A 20,676-nucleotide genomic window follows, 5' to 3' on the forward strand; every position below is an offset into this window, starting at 1 on the left:
CTACATAACATTCTTAAGTTCAACAGAAAAGGAATTGTACAAAATACTTTTGTGAAAATTCTACATCAAAATTAAATAGCTTAGTTAAAACATGGAAGTAGTTCAGTGTCTGTTTTTAACATTGTGAATTAAACTTGTGTTTCAAATTTAATAATTATACCACATAGAATATTAATAACCTTTCTATTTATGTCTTTATCTGTAAGTAAATGTAGATATAGATTTAACTTGTTGTAGCAATCTGACAATGTGCATTCTCTGGCTTTTGATATAAAAGGACAAAATAAAGGCACGCGGCATATCTATTAACAAGTAATTTTGTATAATACAGATTTTCTCATGTTGGACTGTGCTAACACATGCACAGAAGGGAACTGCAAGACAAATGTTTATTCATAACATCTTGAAAATCATTATCAAACCTAAAGTGAGTAAAGATGATGGAAAAAAAAGCCAAATTGTACATCTCATCCAAATGAGTCATCACCTTGGTGACATTTGTCTACACTTTGCCATTTTTACACCCACAAATATTAAATTGCTCAGTGACCATCCAAAATCTTTCCACTTACATAATGACATTCTTTTAGCTATCAGAATGCAACTGTATTGAAGAGCATTTCATCTGTTGTCACATTAAAATGGCTGATTCGTTAAGTCTCATCACGTTAGAGTTGATCTGTGAGGTGAACTCAACTGAAAAATATTCAGGAAGTCAGAGTTATATTTTGAAAAACTGAGAGGAAGCATAACATTAAAAATATTGTGCTTGCTTGACTTTGCAGAAGAAGTAGTGGACAACAGTTCCCACCCTAGCTTATGGAGTAGAAGCCGATGTTTTATTTCCATCATGAGATATGGGCATTGTTGGGGATGGCAGTATTTATTGCACATTCCTAATTGGCCTTTACAAAGGTGAGCTGCTTTCTTGAATTGCTGTAGCCCATCTAGCGCAGATGCAACCACTATACAATGAGGAGGGAAGTTCCAGAATTTTTAATCAGTGACAACAAAAGAACAGTGATGTAGTTCCATGTTAGGATGGTGTGACTTAGAGATGGTGGTGACATTCCAGGTGGTACTGTCCCTATCTGTTGCCCTAGTCCTTCTAGCTGGTAGAGATTTGCGTTTGGAAGGTGCTTGTGATGGACATTTGGTGAGTTACAGTGCATTGCATTTTGTATATGCTGCCACTGTGTCATAGAATCATAGACTCCTCGAGTAATACAGCATGGAAACAGGCCCTTTGGCCCAAACTGGTGCCGACTCAGCCAGTTCCAATTGTTCTGCATTTGGTCCGTATTCCTTAAACCCTTGCTACCTATATACCCGTCCAAATGTTTTTTTAAATGATGCTGTTTTACATGCTCAACTACTTTCTTTGGCTGCCTATTTCATATTTGCACTGCTGTCTGAGTGAAGAAGTTGCCTGCCAGCCCCTTCCTAAATCTTTCCCCTCTCACCTTAAAGAAGTATCTTGGTAATGGAGGAAGTGAATGTTTATGTCGGAGGATGGGGTACCAATTGGGCAAGTTTATTGTTTCAAGCTTCTTGACTGTTATTGCTGTCACCTTTATCTAGACAAGCAGAATATTTTTGCACATTCCTAACTTCTGCTTTGGAGATAGTGGAAGGTTTTGGGGATGAGAAGGTAAGTTACTTGCCTCAATATTGCTAGTCTTTAAACTGCTGTCATAGAGTCATACACCTCAGAAACAGACCTTTTGATCCAACTTGTCCAAGCTAAACAGGTTTCCCGAACTAAACTTGTCCCATTTGCCTGCATTAGGCCCAAATCCCTCCAAACCTTTCCTATTCGTGTACCTGTTTGAATATCTTGTAATTACAGAATTTACATGGCTGGTCCAGTTTGTTTCTGGTCTGTGGTAGTTCTCAGGATGTTGAAAATATTGCAAATGGATTAAAAGCCAATGTTAATACTGTTATCTCCAGATCCTGGGTGAGGTTCCCCAATTTGTTATGGTTTCAGCTTGGATACCATGAATCATTAAAAGCTCACAGGCAAAGAGGAATGAACTGGCTCCTCTTCTTTTTCATCTATTTCTCTGTTAGTCATTGACAAATTAATTTAAAAATGGATCGCTTCCCTTGTGGACATCTTTTCCTAAGATCTAGATGAACAGATGCTTGAAAAGGAGCCAATTTAACAGAGTTTAACTTTAATTAACAAAAAGGGTTAGTTTATTCTTCACTAAATGTGAGAACAATTTGTATCCCAAGATGCAAGCACACAGTGTAGAAATGAGGTAAGCTCAAATTAGTAAATGTTTAAAAAAGAAACATGGATCTGTCTCTGAATTGTTTGTTGAAAGCAGATAGTTGATCTTGCAGTTGTGATTTTAAGAGAATTCATACAGCCAAAGATTAAGCGGCTGTCAGGAGAGAGAGAGAAAGAGACCCCCATGGAATGTCACACCTATGGGTGGAAAGGGTACTTCAAACAACAGACATTCAAAGGGAGACAAGAAGTGATAGTGGAAGGAAAGTATTCTGCCTGGAAGTCAGTGGTGAGTGGTGTTCCACAGGGCTCTATTCTTGGGCCTCTACTCTTTGTAATTTTTATTAATGACTTGGTTGAGGAGATTGAAGGATGGATTAGAAAGTCTGCAGACGACACAAAAGTTGGAGGTGTCGTTGACAGTATAGAGGACTGTTGTAGGCTGCAGCGTGACATTGACAGGATGCAGAGATGGGCTGAGAGGTGGCAGATGGAGTTCAACCTAGATAAATGCAAAGTGATGCATTTTGGAAGGTCAAACATGAAAGTTGAGTACAGGATTAAAGAAAGGATTCTTGGCAGTGTGGAGGAACAGCGGGATCTTGGTGTGCAGGTACATAGATCCCTTAAAATTGCCACCCAAGTGGACAGGGTTGTTAAGAAAGTATATGGTGGTTTGACTTTCATTAACAGGGGGATTGAGTTTAAGAGTCATGAGATCTTTTTGCAGCTCTAAAAAACTTTGGTTAGACTGCACTTGGAATACTATGTCCAGTTCTGGTTGCCCTATTATACGAAAGATGTGGATGCTTTGGAGAGGGTTCAGAGGAGGTTTACCAGGATGCTGCCTGGAATGGAGGGCTTATCTTACAAAGGGAGATTGACTGAGTTCAGATTTTTTTCATTGGAAAAATGAAGGAAGAGAGGGGATCTAATACTGAGAGGCATAGATAGAGTTGATAGCTAGAGACTTTTTCCCAGAGCAGAATTTGTTAACACGAGGGGTCATAGTTTTAAGCAGCTTGGCGGAAAGTATAGAGGGGATGTCAAAGGCGGGTTCTTTAAGCAGAGAGTTGTGAGAGCGTGGAATGCGTTGCCAGCAGCAGTTGTGGAAGCGAGGTCATTGGGGATATTTAAGAGACTGCTGGACATGCATATGGTCACAGAAATTTGAGGGTTCGTACATTAGGTTTACCTTACATGAGGATCAGTGGTCGGCACAACATCATGGGCTAAAGGGCCTGTTCTGTGCTGTACTGTTCTATGTTCTCTATGTTCTAAGTGAGTCAAAACAGACTGAACTGTATTCTCATATGACTACAAAGATAACCAGAGGCTGACAGGCTGCTGCTCAACGGCAAGCTGGTGATTATGTCTAAAACTGCACACACAATTTGTGTTTTTCTTTTTGAGGAGTACTCAAGGACACGAGTTAAAAAGACAGTTTCAACTCTACTAGAGTGTGCCAGCGGGACCGAATATTGTTATGTGTCCTGAGATTCAAACATTAGTTCTTGGACTATGATCTTAATTGCACATTATTGCCTTGTCTTGCAAGTAAAGACCATGCTCTCCATGTTAGAAGTCAGCTAGCTAGCAGCCAGACAAAAGGACAAGAAATAACAAACAAACCCTGACAAGGTTCATGGGGAATCACTAATTAAGCTCCTTGTGGAGCTCTTTGAGTATGAGTTCCCTTGGCAACAGGCTGCTCAGCTGGATCACTCCTAGAGCGCCATTGTGGTAATGTCCCACTTGTTCCAGAGATGTGTAAAACATCCCTGAACAAGTTGATGTAAAATAAATGAATAAGTAAAGCAGACGCAGAGAGGGCCCATGTGGTGCAGTGGTAGTGTCCCTACCTTTGAACCAGGAGCCCCATGTTCAGGTCCCACCTGCTGCAGAGGCATGTAATAATATCTCTGTGCAGATTGATTAGAAAATATCCATACAACAGACGCAGGGATAAGTGAAGACCATCAAAGAGTCACTGCAGAAGCTTTGTTAGTGATGTCATGTTTCTTGAAACACTCATCCCTTTGGAAGGTTCCTGCTGCTTTTCTTTTTTGCACTCTTCTCCCTGGTTTTGGCCATTTACAATACAGGTCCCATTTTTTTAAGAATAACTCCTGGCATCCCTAGAAAGCTGACACTGATGTTCTTTATATGGACCATATCTTCACCTAATAATTTTCTTCTGAGGCTGGGTCTAGCCTGTGTAGTGGCTCTGATTTGGTGTTCAACAATAAATGATGTTCCATTCCAGTTAGGATTCCTGGGTTATTACACCCAGAACACTGGAATTTCATTGCAGTTGAAAGGAATCTGAATTAAAAATTCTCAACCAATCAGTGAAACCAAGGATTGTAACATTTACTGTTCAGTTATTAACATCAATTCTACTGGTTGCCTCCAATGTAATGCCCACGAGGTCAATTATGCGAATTTCATGAAGAATTCAAATATCATGTGACTGAGCATAGCCATGTCCTTCCAGAAGATGTGCAGAAGTCACAGTTGGATCATCAGCACCTAATGAACTTTCTATGGGACTGCAATGCATTATAACCTGCCTCAACACAAAAGAATTGGAAGTTACCCTTGTCTGACATAAGTGAATTTCTACTTCAAAATCCGATGTTGACTATAGGCAGCTGTTTATGTACGATGCAAGTGTTAGTCTCAATGGTAACTGAACCCCCATCCCTCTGAAGGACATTTAATGGCATGACTCCCACAGTGCTGAACACAACTACCTTTTAACAATCCAACTTTGAAAGAGCAAGTAGTTAAAGGGTCACCGCTGCTTCGTACAACACCTGATGATTTCAAAACCCCTAATATTGGACTATAAAGGAAAAGATTCTGGATCAGTGGTGCTGGAAGAGCACAGCAGTTCAGGCAGCATCCAAAGTGCAGCGAAATCAACGTTTCGGGCAAAAGCCCTACATCGGGGCTTTTGCCCGAAACGTCAATTTCACTGCACTTTGGATGCTGCCTGAACTGCTGTGCTCTTTCAGCACCACTAATCCAGAATCTGGTTTCCAGCATCTGCAGTCATTGTTTTTACCCCTATAAAGGAAAAGACTCTGGCTTGTGAAAAGCAGGCAACAACTTTTATTTGAGCTGTTTGCAAATAATCAACCTTCATTCGTCAAAACAGTAAGGCAGAAATTACACTTTCAGCAGTGTTCCCCAGGTGACCTTCAAAGGAATATTATAGAGAAGAAAATGTTTACAGCTTCTAAAGTGCTGGCTAGCCATTTAACCAACCATCACTGTAAAGAAATTCTATTCCCTTTCTTCATAAAATGTTTTTTGGGGCCTCAGAACTAAGAGAACAAATTGCATTCAATAACAGGTTTTGGATCAACCTTAGACTTATTTGTTTATTGAACACACAAAAAAGTCCTAGTACAAACCTCTTCACAATTAATTGAAACTTAAGAGTCGATATGTTGTTAGTCTTCACCAGGATTTATTGTCGCCCTGGACCTGGCGATAACTGGTCTCCATCCTCCTTGCCCTTACTATAAAAACCGTGCTTCAATGTTGTGCCTTTATTAAAGTATTTCAGTCTTATTGTTCGACACTGTTTCAGGCGCAAATTTGGTAAACATTCCATTGGATTGTCTGGTTTTTTATACCTCTTTACCTTGGGCTTGTCAGTGTTTTGGCCACTGCAAGGTCATAGACAATTTTCCTACTTGTCTATACAACAAAATGACAATATGATCATTTCCCCATAGTGAGGGACACTTGGCTCAAAGCAGATTGGGGTGCAAATACTCCTTCATTTCCTGGAAGGAGTTATTCACACTTTGTCTTGTCAGTGTAATTGTTCCCTCAATCTATAATGAGCCAGAACTTGAATTAACTCACCCCTCTGTTGAAGTTAACTATTTCATGTCCTTAAAACTTGGGGATTATGCCCTTCCCTACAAAAGAATTGCAGACTGCTCACTGCAGTTTGGATTTTTGGATCACCTGGTATCCTGGATTTTGTACTTCAGTTGTTGCTAATTGAATAGTCTTTTCAACTTTTCCAAATTGATCTCTTCTTATGTGTGTTCCTGAGTATGTCTGTTTTGCACATTATCATCGCCCGCCCCACCCCATATCTAACAGTGTGAGAAATAAGCCATACTGCTGTTTAACTTTATAACAGTGTTGATTCAGCCTTTACAGGTCAGAGTCCACAAAGAGAGAGAGAGTGGGAAATAGGGACAGTTATTCGTTTTCAAATTCGTAACCAGGCCATTACAATTGTAGTGTCAGGGATGAGGTGAAATGTTTTTTTTCCCTAATGATAAAGATGGTTAGTCACTGATGTTTGTGTGGTGTAAGTTTTTTTTTCCCTATCAGCCAAGCTTCCAGGTCTTATTGCATATGGACATGGGCTGCTGCAGTTTCTGAACCCCCATTGAAAGGTTTGATTATCCTCACTTTGTTAACTGTCCAATGGCTTCAGAAAACTGAAAGAATTAATGTGTTTTCATTCAACACTGGTAATTTTTATTAATTTACTTGATATTAGTGTGTGTCAGTTTTGATCTTTTCACTTTGCTTGGATGGTGTCATGGTTTTTTTCACCAAATCCAGTTTCACAGGTTGCATTAAAAGGTGCAGTGCTAGAAAATGTTGATTTGCCAGTGAGTGTGCATGTTTGAAACTTGAACTGTGCCGTTTCTAAAACGTCAAGAACTTTATATTGAGTAACCGTGGGTGAAAGGTAGTGTTCTGATAAAGCACATTGCCTGAAGCATTGAGCTAATTGCTTACTAGCGCTGTGTGTTGTATAAGGTAATGGTTCTGAAAAGGTGAATGCTGAAGACTGTATTAAGCTGCATCCAATCAAATTACTCATTGAGGACTTCTTTGGGGAGGAGAAAGGACACCTTTGGATTTTGAGGGAGAGAACCTATCATCCAGGCCTCATTTGAGTCTCTGTAACAATGTCTGACATACCAGTGTAGTTTATATCTGATGATCATCATATAATAAGCAACATCTTGTTTAACAAAAGTTTTTTTTCAAGGTTTTTCTCTTCCACACTAGATAAAGTAGATCCCAAGCTAAAGGGGATGGCAGCAGCAAACTAAAGGGGGTGCCCACAGTTGTTGCCTGAACATTTTGTTTCACCAAACCTTTTCAACTGTTTACTTTCAGCATTTTATTTCAGATCTATCACATTTACATTTTGTTTCTTTTTAATTTCTAAAGTTAATACAACTGTCTGAAAGCCATTTAGAGTCGAGAGTGTGGTGCTGGAAAAGCACAGCAGGTCAGGCAGCATCCAAGGAGCAGGAGAATCGACGTTTCAGGCAAAAGCCCCTAATCGGGAATGAAGGGCTTTTGCTCGAAATGTCAATTCTCCTGCTACTCGGATGCTGCCTGACCTGCCATGCTTTTCCAGCACCACACTCTCGACTCTAATCTCCAGCATCTGCAGTCCTCACTTTCGCCTGGAAGCCATTTAGACTTTGCATTGGAGCCAGAACGGATAGGTGTTAATTACTGACAAACAACCTTCCTGAGATTGAAAATTACATATTACGTAGTACCTCACTCTCCAAGTTTCAAAATATAAAATTGAAAATCATTTCTGTAGGCTTTCGCTTTATGTTTTAGCTCCGCATATCTTTGTTTATTCATTTGAATTCTCTTTTCTTTCTTAATTTGCATAAAGTCCTTTTAGCTGCAAGTCCTGCTTCCAGTAATAAAATGATTGATCTGACATCACGAGTGATTACTGTTACTAAACGTAGAATTATAACAGAAATTCAGACTCTTATCCAGATCTGAAAAGGTTCAAGGCAACTTTAATTCATCCAAACATGTGAACTCCTTTTATGTTTCTTTTATAAAATATTACAGCCTAATTTTGTTTCCTAAAAATTAATGAGGCTTTGCATAGTTTATACATATTTAACATGCCACTTGGTCAACCTATACGCCTGTTTCCTGTAGTAAGTGGTTTCTTTGTAAAATTGCTTTAATATGAGGGAAAAATCATATATCTTAGTCTGGCGAGGTACCTAAAATTAACAGCATCATTATAAAAAAACAAACAAGTAGATTTTTGATAAAGAATAGTACATTTGTCCTTTAGTTTAGACTTATGAGAACATGCCTCTATTTAATAGACTATATCTCTTTTAATTGGAGATATTTGGGTGAAGTCGCAAGTGAGGAAATCACATGATTTCCCTTTTACATTGCAGACTCTTATTTTAAGCTTTAGGGTAGAAATAAACTGTACTTGGATATCCTGTTTCAGTGCCATATGTCAACTGCATTTTAATGTCTGATTATATCTGAGATCCAGTGTGATAAATATTAGTCACAAACAAGCTGCAGTCTCCACAGAAACTAGTGAAAGGTTTTTTAATATTAAAATATGATCTGTAGACATTTTTTGTCAAAACTCCTAAAGAATGAATCCCTTTTAATTTCAGTGCTGGTTTGTTCATTGGTAGATGACTCTTCAAGAGGTTATTTGACGACTATAAGAGTGCGATTAGTTAATGATCCAGCAATTGGGACTTTTAAAATCATTTCTGGGATGTGGGCATGGCTGGCTGCCAAGAATTTATTGCCTGTCCCTAGTTGCCCTTAAGAAGGTGGTAGTGAGCTGCATTCTTGAACCGCTGCAGTTCATCCACAATGCCATTAGGGAAGGAATTCCACGATTTTGACCCAGTGACAGTGAAGGAATCATGATATTTTTCCAAGTCAGGATGGTGAGTGGCTTGGAGGGGAACCTGAACGTGGGGCTGTTCCCATGTATCTGCTGCCCTTGTCTTTCTAGTTGGAAGTGGTTGTGGGTTTGGAAGGTCCTGTCTGAGGATCTTTGATGAATTTCTGCAGTGCATCTTGTAGGTAGTATACACTGCCACAACCGAGCATCAGTGGTGGAGGGAGTGGATGTTTATGTATGTAGTGCCAATCAAGTGGGCTGCTTTGTTCTGAATGCTGTCAGGTTTCTTGAGTGTTATTGGAGCTGCACTCATCCAAGCAAGTGGGGAGTATTCCATCACACTCCTGACTTGTGCCCTGTAGATAGCGAACAGGTTTTTGGGAGTCAGGAGGTGAGTTACTTGCAGCAGTATTCCTTGCCTCTGACCTGCCGCTGTGTTTACGTGGTGAGTCCAGTTGAGTTTCTGGTCAATGATAACCCCAGGGTGTTGATAGTGGGGGTTTCAGTGATGGTAACACTGTTGATTGCCAAGATGTGGTGGTTAAATTGTCTCTTGTTGGTGATGGTCAAAACCTGGCACTTGTGTAGTGCAAATGTTACTTGCCACTTGTCAGCCCAAGCCTGGATATTGTCCAGATCTTATTGCATTTGAACATGGCCTGCTTCAGTATCAGAGGAGTCGGAAATAATGCTGAACCTTGTGCGATCATTCTGACTTTATAATGAAGGTAAGGTCATTGAAGGAGTAGCTGAAAATGGTTGGGCCTAGGACACTACCCTGAGAAACTCCTGCAGAGATATCCTGGACCTAAGATGATTGACCTCCAACATTCATGACCAGCTGCCTATGTATCAGGTATTATTCTAACCACTGGAGAGTTCGCCCTCAGATTCCCATTGATTCCAGTTTTGCTAGGGCTCCTTGATACCATACTCAGGTTGAATGCAGCTTTGATATCAAGGGCTGTCACTCTCACCTTTTTTGTCCATGTTTGAACCAAGGCTGTAATGAGGTCAGGAGCTGAGTGACCCTGGTAGAATCCAAACTGGGCATAACTTAGCAGGTTATTGCTGAGCAGGTTACTGCTTGAAAGCACTGTTGATGACACCTTCCATCACTTGACTGATGTTTGAGAATCTGTTATTGGGCAGGAATTGGCTGGGTTGGATTTGTCCTGTTTTTTATGCACAGTATATATCTGGTCAATTTACCACATTGTCGGGTAGATCCGGTGTTGTAACTGTACGGGAACAGCATGGCTTGGGGAGTGGCAAGTTCTGGAGCAGAAGTCTTCAGTACTATTGCCAGAATGTTGTCAGAGCCCATAGCCTTTGCAATATCTATTGTCTCCAGCCGTTTCTTGATATCACGTAGAGGAAATCCGATTGGTTGAAGACTGGTATCTGTAATGCTGGACATGAGGTTACAGATTGTGCTGGAATACAATTCTGCTGCTATCAATGTCCCATAGTACCTCATGGATGCTGAGTTTTGAGTTGTTAAGTTATTGGGTTTGTTCAAAAGCTGCCACATTTAGCACAGTGCTAGTGCCACACAGAATGATGGACTTATTCTCAGGGTGAAGGTAGGACTTCAAGTCCACAAGGACTGTGGAATTGGATTTGTTGTGTTTCTTATGCACAGGACGTATCTGGGGAATTTTCCATATTGTCAGGGAGATGTCAGTTTCTGTTATGGACAAATGCATCTGGCAAATTGGTAAGGATGAGGTCAGACATATTTTTCTCCCTTGTTGGTTCTCTCACCACCTGCCACAGACCCAGTCTAGCAGCTTTGTTCTTTAGGGCCAATGAACTCGATCAGTAGTACTGTTACTGAGCCACTCTTAGTGGTGGAATTGAAATCCCCCATCCAGAGTACATTTTGTGCCCTTCCCATCCTCACTGCTTCCTCCAAGTGCTGTTCAACATGGAGGAGTACTGATTCATCAACTGAGGGAGGACGGTATGTGGTAATCAGCAGGAGGCTTCCTTGACCATGTTTAAGCAGAAGCCATGAGACTAAATGGGGTCCAGAGTCAATGTTGAGGAATCCCAAGGCAACTGCCTCCCAACTGTATACCACTGTGCTGCCTCCTCTTCCAGATCTATCCTGCCAATGGGAGAAGATACATTCAAGGATAGTGATGGTGGGTCTGGAACACAGTAAGTTATGGTTCCATAAGTATCACTATGTCAGGCTGTTGCTTGACTAGTCTGTCAGACAGCTCTCCTAATCTTGCCTCTAGCCCCCAGATGTCAGTAAGGAGGACTTTGCAGGGTCGGCAGGGCTGTTTCTGTCATTATCTTTCTCAGTTCCTTGGTCGATGCTAGGTGATCCGTCTGGTTCCATTTCTTTAAGATTTTGTAGTGACTGGTACAACTGAATGGCTTGCTAGGCCATTTCAGAGGGCAATTGAGAACCAACCAACTGTAGGTTGGACCAGGTGAGTATGGTGGATTTCCTTCCCTGTAAGACATTAGTGAACCAGATGGGTATTTCTGACAATCAGTAATGATTTCATAGTCGATTACAGTAGATTCTTAATGCCAGCTTTTAAAAATTGAATTCCGATTTCACGATCTGCCAGAGTGAGATTCAAACCCAGGTCCACAGAACATTAGTTGAATTTCTGGATTAATAGTCTAGCAGTAATGCCATGAGGCCATCACTTCCCAATGGACCAATGATTGGGAGATTTGAGTTTGCAATCCTACCACAGTAGTTGAGGAATTTAAAATGAGGCAAATAATTTAGCAACATTGGCATTTAGTAGCTTATAATAGTAATAATGAACAGTAGTAGTGCCCCTATCACTGAGCCAGGAGATCTGGGTTCAAGTCCCAGCAGCTCCAGAGGTGTGTAATTAACAACTCTAATTAACAACAAACAAAAAACAAAGACTAACTCTTGAGGGTGAGTCTACCAGAGAAAAAGCATGGATGAAATGGAGGCGGGTGGAGGGGCTATGGTGTCTTTAGTGAATTTGATCAAAAAAATTCCTGCCAGTGTTTATTTTGTGAGCATAACCAGCGATGGTCATAAAGATTAATGATTTTGTTCTAGAATTTTAGCTTTTTTTAAATAATCAAGCTGTTAAATACTTGCTAGCCACATGAACAATGCAGCTTCTCTGTTGAAGACAATGCTTGCTATTGGTGCGATTTATTTATCAGGAGAGGACTCTATAGTAAACACCAGAAAACCAGAGGGATAGTTATGAGTGATGTGTTATCCTTGTGATTGGCTATATCTTTGTTGCTATGGAAACACTAGGAGAAGCCACTGTCATTCTCTATCTTGTACTGGTCATTAGTTTGATGAGAATGATTCTGAAGTTTCTGTTCAATTTTGTGACTACCAATGAATGCAAAGTCCTAGTGACAAGAATCTTATCCAATAAACATGCATATCCAAATAATTTAGTAAACATGCACTGGCACATATCAGTGAATGGTCTGTCAGGATAGCCCCAGTCGCTATAAAGCAATGGAAATCTCTTTTAAAAAGGCAATTCTTATTTCTATGGTCTATAAGTATATACTTACAATATGAATATGTTCCTCATATTTTTCACTTTAATTAATGTGAAGAGTCGGTGAAAAATGTGTTTGGAGTCAGCATGTGCTCTAGTTTGAACAGTATACTTGCTGCATTCAATTTTAACCTCGTTCCTGTGCCATTAGCTGAAGAAATTTCCAATGACTCTTATTTTCCATGTTGTTGTCATTTTTCTGCAGTATGAAATAGACATATTAGGTTTATTTAAAGATAGTGAAGGACAAAGCTATTTTCAGTCACAAGATAATAACCCCATATCTCAAACTACACAGAGCTGGCATAGAAACAAAAGAAGTATTATTGAGCATGCAAAAGAAGATAAGGGCTCTTGTGATGCAGTGGTAATGTCTCTAACTCTGGGCCTCTAGGTTCAAGTTTAAGTCCGACCTGCCTCAGAAATGTATCATAACTTGCCTAAACAGGTTGATTAATATAACATGGGCTTCAGACTCCACCTAATATATTATTCAATTAACCAGTCTTTATCAGTCAATCCAGGTGTTTGGCTTCAGCAGGCTCTTCTACCTTGATAGCGTCACAACCACAAATTTAATTCTCACTTGTTGCCCGCATAAGGACCTTTTGAGCAGGAGATTGCTGGCAATAGTTTTGGCTACTTCAGTTCTTCTTAACTTGGAGGACTGTGGTCAATTATATAACTTCTGGTTGTGATTTCTTAACAGCACAAACCAGGGATCTAACCTGGGATCCATGTTACCAGTATAGTTCAGACTATTCGTTGCCTTAGTAAACGAATCCACCAAGGGACCAATGCAGTCTTCTTTAACAGAACATAGAACGTAAAAGAGTACAACACAGTACAGGCGAATCAGGCCTCAATGTTGTGCTGACCTCTTATCGTCCTCTAAAGTCAAACTAACTTACATTCCCTTCATTGTACCGCCTTTCATGTGCCTATCCAAGAGTCCCTAATATATCTGACTCTATTACCACCGCTGGCAGTGAATTCCCATAATCCTCCACTCTCTGACATCTCCCCTAAACCTTGCTCCAATCATCTTAAAATTATGCCCCCTTGTAATAGCCATTTTCACTCTGGGAAAATGTCTCTGGCTATTCACTCTGTCTATGTTCTCATCATCTTGTACACCTCTATCGTCACCTCTCATTCTTCTTCACTCCAATGAGAAAAGCCCTAGCTCTCTCAACCTTTCTTCATAAGGTATGCCCTCTAGCCCAGGCAGCATCCTGGTAAATCTCCTCTGCACCCTCTCTAAAGCTTCCACATCCTTCCTATAATGAGGCGACCAGAACTGAACATAATATTCCAAATGTGGTCTAACCAGGGCTCTACAGAGCTGCAGGATAACCTCACGGCTCTTAAACACAATCCCCCGCTAATGAAAGCCATCACACCATTTGCCTTCTTAACAACTCTATCAACTTGGGTGGCAACTTTAAGGGATCTCTGGACATGGAACAAGATCCGTCTGTACCTCCACACTGTCACGAATACTGCCTTTAATCCTGTAATCTGCATTCAAATTCGACCTTCCAAAATGAATTTTTTCACACTTTTCCAGGTTGAACACCATCTGCCACCTATTGGCCCATTTCTGCATCCTGTCATGTTCCATTGCAATGTACAACAGCCCTCCACACTAGCCGCCACTCCACCAACCTTTGAGTCATCTGCAAACTTACCTGGCCTGCTGCAATGTTCCAGCGAAGCTCAACGCAAACTGGAGGAACAACATCTCCTCTTCCGACTAGGCACATTACAGCCTGCCAGTCTCAACATTGAATTCAACAACTTCAGATGATTATCCCATCTCGACCCCTCTGTTTTCATTCTGCTCCATAATTATATTTCATTTATTTTATTTACCTTTCTTATATTTTTTTCACTGTTCTGTACCTCTTATTTCTTAATTGTCTCTCTTTCTCTCACTCCTCACTCTCTCATCACTTTTTTCCTCTCCTCTTCCCCCTTTGCTACCCTTCTCCCCTGTTTTCCATTTTGCCTCTGCTTCACCCATTCCCCCCATCCCCCACATATTTTGTCACATAACACTAGCTTCAGCCTTGGTCATTCACAGCTCCTAATCTCCCTATAACCTCTCTATGCACCGTCATTATCACCTTTGCTTCTGCAGCCATGACTCACCTACTTTCAGCCTAGTATAAATACCTCCCTATTTCTCCCTTTTTTTTAGCTTTGACAAAGGGTCAGTTAGACTCGAAACATCAGCTCTTTTCTCTGCTTACAGATGGTGCCAGACCTGCTGAGATTTTCCAGCATTTTCTCTTTTGGTTTCAAATTATTTGACACTCTATTGCATCATGAATGGATTTGAAACTCAAGAGTAGACTGTAATGGTAAAGAAAATTGTAGTGTCCTACCTACTTTTATTCCCTTGATGAGCCTTTGGCAGTGAACATTGGCATGCTATTTTTGTGTGGCTACATCATGGGTGAGAGTGACCATATTTTAAAAAGACCCCTTAGCATGTACATCTACAGCAGTAACTTCTGGCAAAACCCCATGTCATGTTGGCCAAGACATGTATAGGGTGCGATCATCAGTCCAGTGGAAATAACTATACTTTGCTGTTGTACCATGGTATCCATTACTTATGACAAGTACAATTTCTGAAAATTGAGAAAAAAAGACTTAATCTTTATTTTTGGGATTTTAGTCCAAACCTTTATATCAAAATCTTCTGTGGTATTATTTTGCAACTAATGTGCATATTTTACTTGCGGGTGGGGATTTCTTTTATGACTTACCCTTTAAATATAAATACTGTTATCACTCCTTCTAGAAGTAGAATTATGGCCTACGCTGCCTATTCATGATGTCACTGGAGTTGAATCCCATGATGTCAGTGAAGGGGCTGGAGCATTCTAAAACAAGTATCTTTTTTCAGGATGTCTGTGAGCAACCAGTTTCACAACCTTTAAAGCACATAAACTGATAGTTTGTTAGAAATACCGGTAAGTATGATGTTTTCAATCATTACATTTAGGATGATGAGACAATTGAGATAACACTGCCCAATAACTTTAAGAGATTCTAATCTGTCTTGAAATACTTAAATCCCAATTTCATAATGCTATTAATCAGAAAACAATCTTTCATTTTGAAAATAGTTATTAGTTTCTGTATAATTTATTGTAAACATATTGGAAAGTCACCTTTGTAACAGATGTTCTTTGTTTTTTGGGGCATAAGCACTTTGTCACGAGACAGCCACAGTATCAGAAGGACCTGATATACATGACACAAAATTGACTTTGATGTCTATCCAATGCTTAGTAAATGTACTGATGCGGCAGATGTCATTTTTATTGCAAGTGAGCAACTGGATAGCAGCTGGCATTAGTTGTCATGACTAGTAATGCAGGCAGTGTTAATGAACAAACAAGTTTGATGTGAACTGACAGTGACTGCCACAGTGAGGTCATGATTTATGTAAATATATCTGTTCCTGTTTCATGGCTTATCAAAACATATCATACTGTTAATAAGTACTGAACATCAGAGCTTTCACTTTGGAAGATAAGTAACTACTTGGTAGAAGACATTTTTATAATTTTATTTATTTTATAATTATGTCATTTTATCCACATAATGACTTGCAATGTTTGACAGTTCCTTTGCAGCTTCATTCCCTTATTCTTTATTCAATAGTGAAACTGGAAACAGCATGACATGGCCAAAGCCTGAACAATTTTAAAACTAGTAATTATTTGAAGGAAAATTATTATTATTAGTTGTATATTCGACAAAGCAAATCCAGCTGTATGGACCCCTGGCAATTATCAAGCTATTGAACTACTGGTAAAGGCTGGTTGAGAAGAGCTGGTCATATCATCTGAGAAAGTCCAAAGTGGTGTAGTGGTAATGTTCCTATCTCTGAGCTAGGAAGTCTGGATTCAAGTCCCACCAGTTCCGGAGGTGTATATTAATATCCCTGAACAAGTTGATTAGAAAACAGCTTTCATAAAAGAGCACATTCATTAATAGAAAGTCCATAGTGGCATTTCCAGTTATAACTCTCAGTTTGTATATCGTGTTTTTAGTCAGCCAGTAAACTGAAGATTGAATACGTTTTACACTCTAATTATTATTTCATGTTGTTTAATAGCATTTCTACTACAAAATAGATTTATTCTTGAGTTTTAATTGTTTACAGATGTTGCAAATCTAAGTTAAGTTTCATTGTAACACAACGTTATTGTAACAATTTGAGATTGTTATTTTGGGCATTAATGGATGTCCCTTGTTGCTTAGAAATGACATCACAACCTATAAAGATATATGTAAATAATAAGGCTCTGTGGAAATGCAAAGATAGTTAAATGAACAAATGACATACCTTGATAATAACAAGTGTTCAAACTTTATTAGATCACCTTGGTAAGCATAAACTTTGATATTACCTTCTGCACCCACATGAAGTCAGCAATGACTGTAGTTAAAGTGGCACTGGTGTTGTCCAAGGAGCATGGTGTCCTTAATTTAAATGTTTGGCATACAGCAGAAGTACTGTATGTTAACTTACTGTTTTAAAAAAAGGCATTACCACATTGCTACCATCAGTAGAATTACAAGAAAAACCTTATCTTCATATTGTACCATGTCATGTTGAAATAATCAATTTTAAAATACATTAACTACATTTATATCAATAAATTGCACAACCATTATACAAACAGCCATGAGATGAATGATCAATTAAAGAGGGTTGAATTTTAACTAAGCCAATTGCTGAGTTTTCCATTCCTCTGCTTTGAATAGAGTTATGGATTGTTAACACCATAGTAGTACAATCCCTATACAGATTGATAAGTTTTAAATGAGGATGGAATTCTTGGCGATTGAGAGAATTGCAGGACAAGTTTTTTTTTAACCATTTTACCATGGCAAACTAAAATCAACATAGATTAAACTTTTACTAATGAATAAAAGGACACTCCAAACTAAAGAAGAGATTTATATATATTATGTAACTAATGCAACCAAGATTTGCAGTACAAGACATGGCAGATATGTAGCAAAGCAAGGAGAAGTCTCAAAATAAACCCAACTTTCAAGCAGGCCCACTTCTTTCTACCACAACAGGCCAAACCTTTTCTCTTAATTTAAAAAAAAATTAACTGAGACTGAACATTCTGAAACAGAATTCCACCAAGAAGATGCATCCTGGCAACTCTCTGTTTTGAAACTTTGAAAAATCCTGTTAGTCCAGTTCCTTCCTTTCAAGTATAAAATAACCTTTTACAAGGAATTTGCCTTGTTGCTAACACAAAAAAGGTTTACCGCACCTTTCACAAGTGAAGTTGTTGCTTCTCCCCCACAGTATTAAAAACTTTGTCCCTCTCTTTCTCTATATAAAAAAGTGTTTCTTTTTCTATGTCAAAGTATACAACCTGATACATAATTTTCAAAAGGTATGATTCACATGGACCTGCCTCTGGGACAGAGTTAATGTGATTGCCATCCCCCTATCCAGGACATTTTATTTTACCTTAAGTTAAATGAGACATTCTAAAACATAATTCTCCTGTAATGTCCTATATTCATAACAATAGACAAATGTGATCTTTGTTTAATATGAAATCTTCAACAGTTTACAGGACTATTAGCCTAGATTATGACTTCAAAGCTTATTATGGTACCTTATCTACAGCCGTTTTGTCTAGAGAGAAAAAGTTTTGATATGTATCAAATTAAGAGGCACCAAGTTTTTTTTTAATGTTAACTGCCAAAATCTACTTTGGAAATGAGGGCAGACTCGTGGGAATGTGCAATTAATTATTCATGCTAACAGTCAAGCAATGACATTAGGAGGGCATCAAAATATTGCTATTTTAATGCTTTAGTTTAGGAATTTTTAACGTTTGTGGAGCATTTGGAAATGTTCATACTCGTGCTTTAGAACTTGCCACATTGTTAATTGAACTGTTCTATTATTGCTACAAAACGGATATCTACCCGACAGTGTGGAAAATTATCAGTCCTGTGTGTAACAAGACAGGGCAAACCCAACCTGGTCAATTACCACCCCCATCAATGTACTCATAATCTTCAATAAAGCAACGGGTTATTACCAATGCTATCAAGCAGCACTTGCTCAGCAATAACCTGCTCACTGACCCTCAATTTGGGTTCCACCAGGTTACTTAGCGTCTGACCTCATTACAGTCTTATTTCAAATATGAACAAAGGAGGTGAGAGCAGCTGTCCCTAAGGTTAATGTTGCATTTAACTGAACGTGAAATAGAGGAGCTTTAGCAAAGCTATCATCAATAGAAATCGTGCAGACAACTCAACACTGATTGGAGGCACACAAAGGTTTTGGACATCGGTCATCTCAGCTCCAGAACATTCCTGCAGGAGTTTCTCCATGAAATATCCTTAGCCCAATCCTCTTCAGCTGATTAATTACTGATCTTCCTTCCTTCAACTAGTCAGCAGTGGAGGATGTTCACTGATGCTTACATAATATTTAGCATCATTTGGGACTCCTGGGAAACTGAAGGAATCCATATCTGAATGGAGCAAAACGTGGACCATATTTAGACTTAGGCTGACAAGTGGCAATTAGTATTTGCGCCATCAAAAGTGTCAGACAAAAGCAAGAGAGAACCAAACCATCACCCCTTGGACATTTTGACTGTACTACCATTGCTGACTTATTCACTGCCAACATCTTGGTCAATACTATTAATCAGAAACTGAATTGGACTTGCCATTTAGGTATTGTTGTTGCAAGAGCAAGTCAGAGGCTAGGAGTCCTGCAGCAAGTGACTCAGCTCCTCTCCCCCCTGTTCACTATCTACAAAGCACAAGTCAGGAGTGTGATGAAATACTCCCCACTTGTTTAGGTTGGTTCAGCTTCAACAGCATTCAAAAGCTTGACCTATCCAGGAGAAAGTAGCCCACTTGATTTGACACCATATCCACAAACATTCACCCTCTCCACCAATGGCGCTCACTTGCAGTAGGTGTAACATCTACAAAAGGCACTGCAAAAATTTGCCAAGACTCTCTGACAGCACTTTCCAAATTCATTGCTACTTCTATCTAGCAGAAATGTGGGAACTGCACCTTGTGCATGTTCCTCTCCAAGCCATTCAGCATCCTGACTTGGTAAAATATCGCTGTTTAGATCAGAGTGATGCTGGAAAAGCACAGCAGATCAGGCAGCATCTGAGGAGCAGGAAAATCAATGTTTTGGACAGTTCTTTCAGGAATGGAGGCAGTGAGCCTGTAGGGTGGAGAGATAAGTTGAGGAGGGGGTGGAGGTGGCGGCAGAAGTGGGGCTGGGGTGAAGGTAGCAAAGAGTACAATAGGTGAATGGGGGTGGATATGGAGGTGATAGGTCAGAGGGGAGGGTGAAGCAGATAGGTGGGAAGGGAGATTGACGGTAGGACCGGTCTTGAGGGAGGTGCTGAGCTGGAAGGTTGGAACTAGGGTAAGATGGGGGGAGGGGAAATGAGGAAACTGGTGAAGTCCACATTGATGCCCTAGAGTTGAAGTGTTCCGAGGCGGAAGATGAGACGTTCTTCCTCCAGGCGTCGAGTGGTGAGGGAGAGGCGGTGGAGGAGGCACATGACCTGCATGTCCTTGGCTGAGTGGGAGGGGGAGTTAAAATGTTGTGTCACAGGGCAATGGGCTTGATTAGTACGGGTGTCCCGGAGATGTTCCTTAAAGCGCTCTGTGAGAAGGTGTCCTATCTCCCCAATGTAGAGGAGACTGCATCGGGAGCAAGAGATACAATAAATGACATTGGTGGGTGTGCAGGTGAAACTTTGATGGATGTGGAAGGCTCTTTTGGGGCCTTGGATGGTGGTGAGGGAGGAAGTGTGGGCGCAGATTTTGCAATTCCTGTGGTTGCAGGGGAAGGTGCCAGGACGGGAGAGTGGGTTGTTTGGGGGCGTGGACCTGACCAGGTAGTCATGGAGGGAATGGTCTTTGTGGAAAGGGGTGGGGAGAGAAATATATCTCTGGTGGTGGAGTCCATTTGGAGGTGGCGGAAATGTCGGCAGATGATGCGGCTTATGTGAAGGTTGGCGGGGTGGAAAGTGAGGTCCAGGGGTGTTCTGTCCTTGTTACGGTTGGAGGGGCGGGGTCTGAGGGCGGAGGTGCGGGATGTGGATGAGATGTGTTGGAGGGCATCTTCAACCACGTGGAGAGGGAAATTG

General features: G+C 40.2%; 1 protein-coding gene across 3 annotated transcripts in view; it reads left to right on the forward strand.

Annotated features, from left to right (window-relative positions):
- Positions 1–20,676, forward strand: part of mfsd6b (major facilitator superfamily domain containing 6b) — a 51,675-nt gene that overhangs the window by 6,741 nt on the left and 24,258 nt on the right. The gene's annotated exons all lie outside the window — the stretch shown is intronic.

The sequence above is a fragment of the Hemiscyllium ocellatum genome, chromosome 7 (assembly GCF_020745735.1).
Source record: "Hemiscyllium ocellatum isolate sHemOce1 chromosome 7, sHemOce1.pat.X.cur, whole genome shotgun sequence".
Lineage (NCBI taxonomy): Eukaryota > Metazoa > Chordata > Chondrichthyes > Orectolobiformes > Hemiscylliidae > Hemiscyllium > Hemiscyllium ocellatum.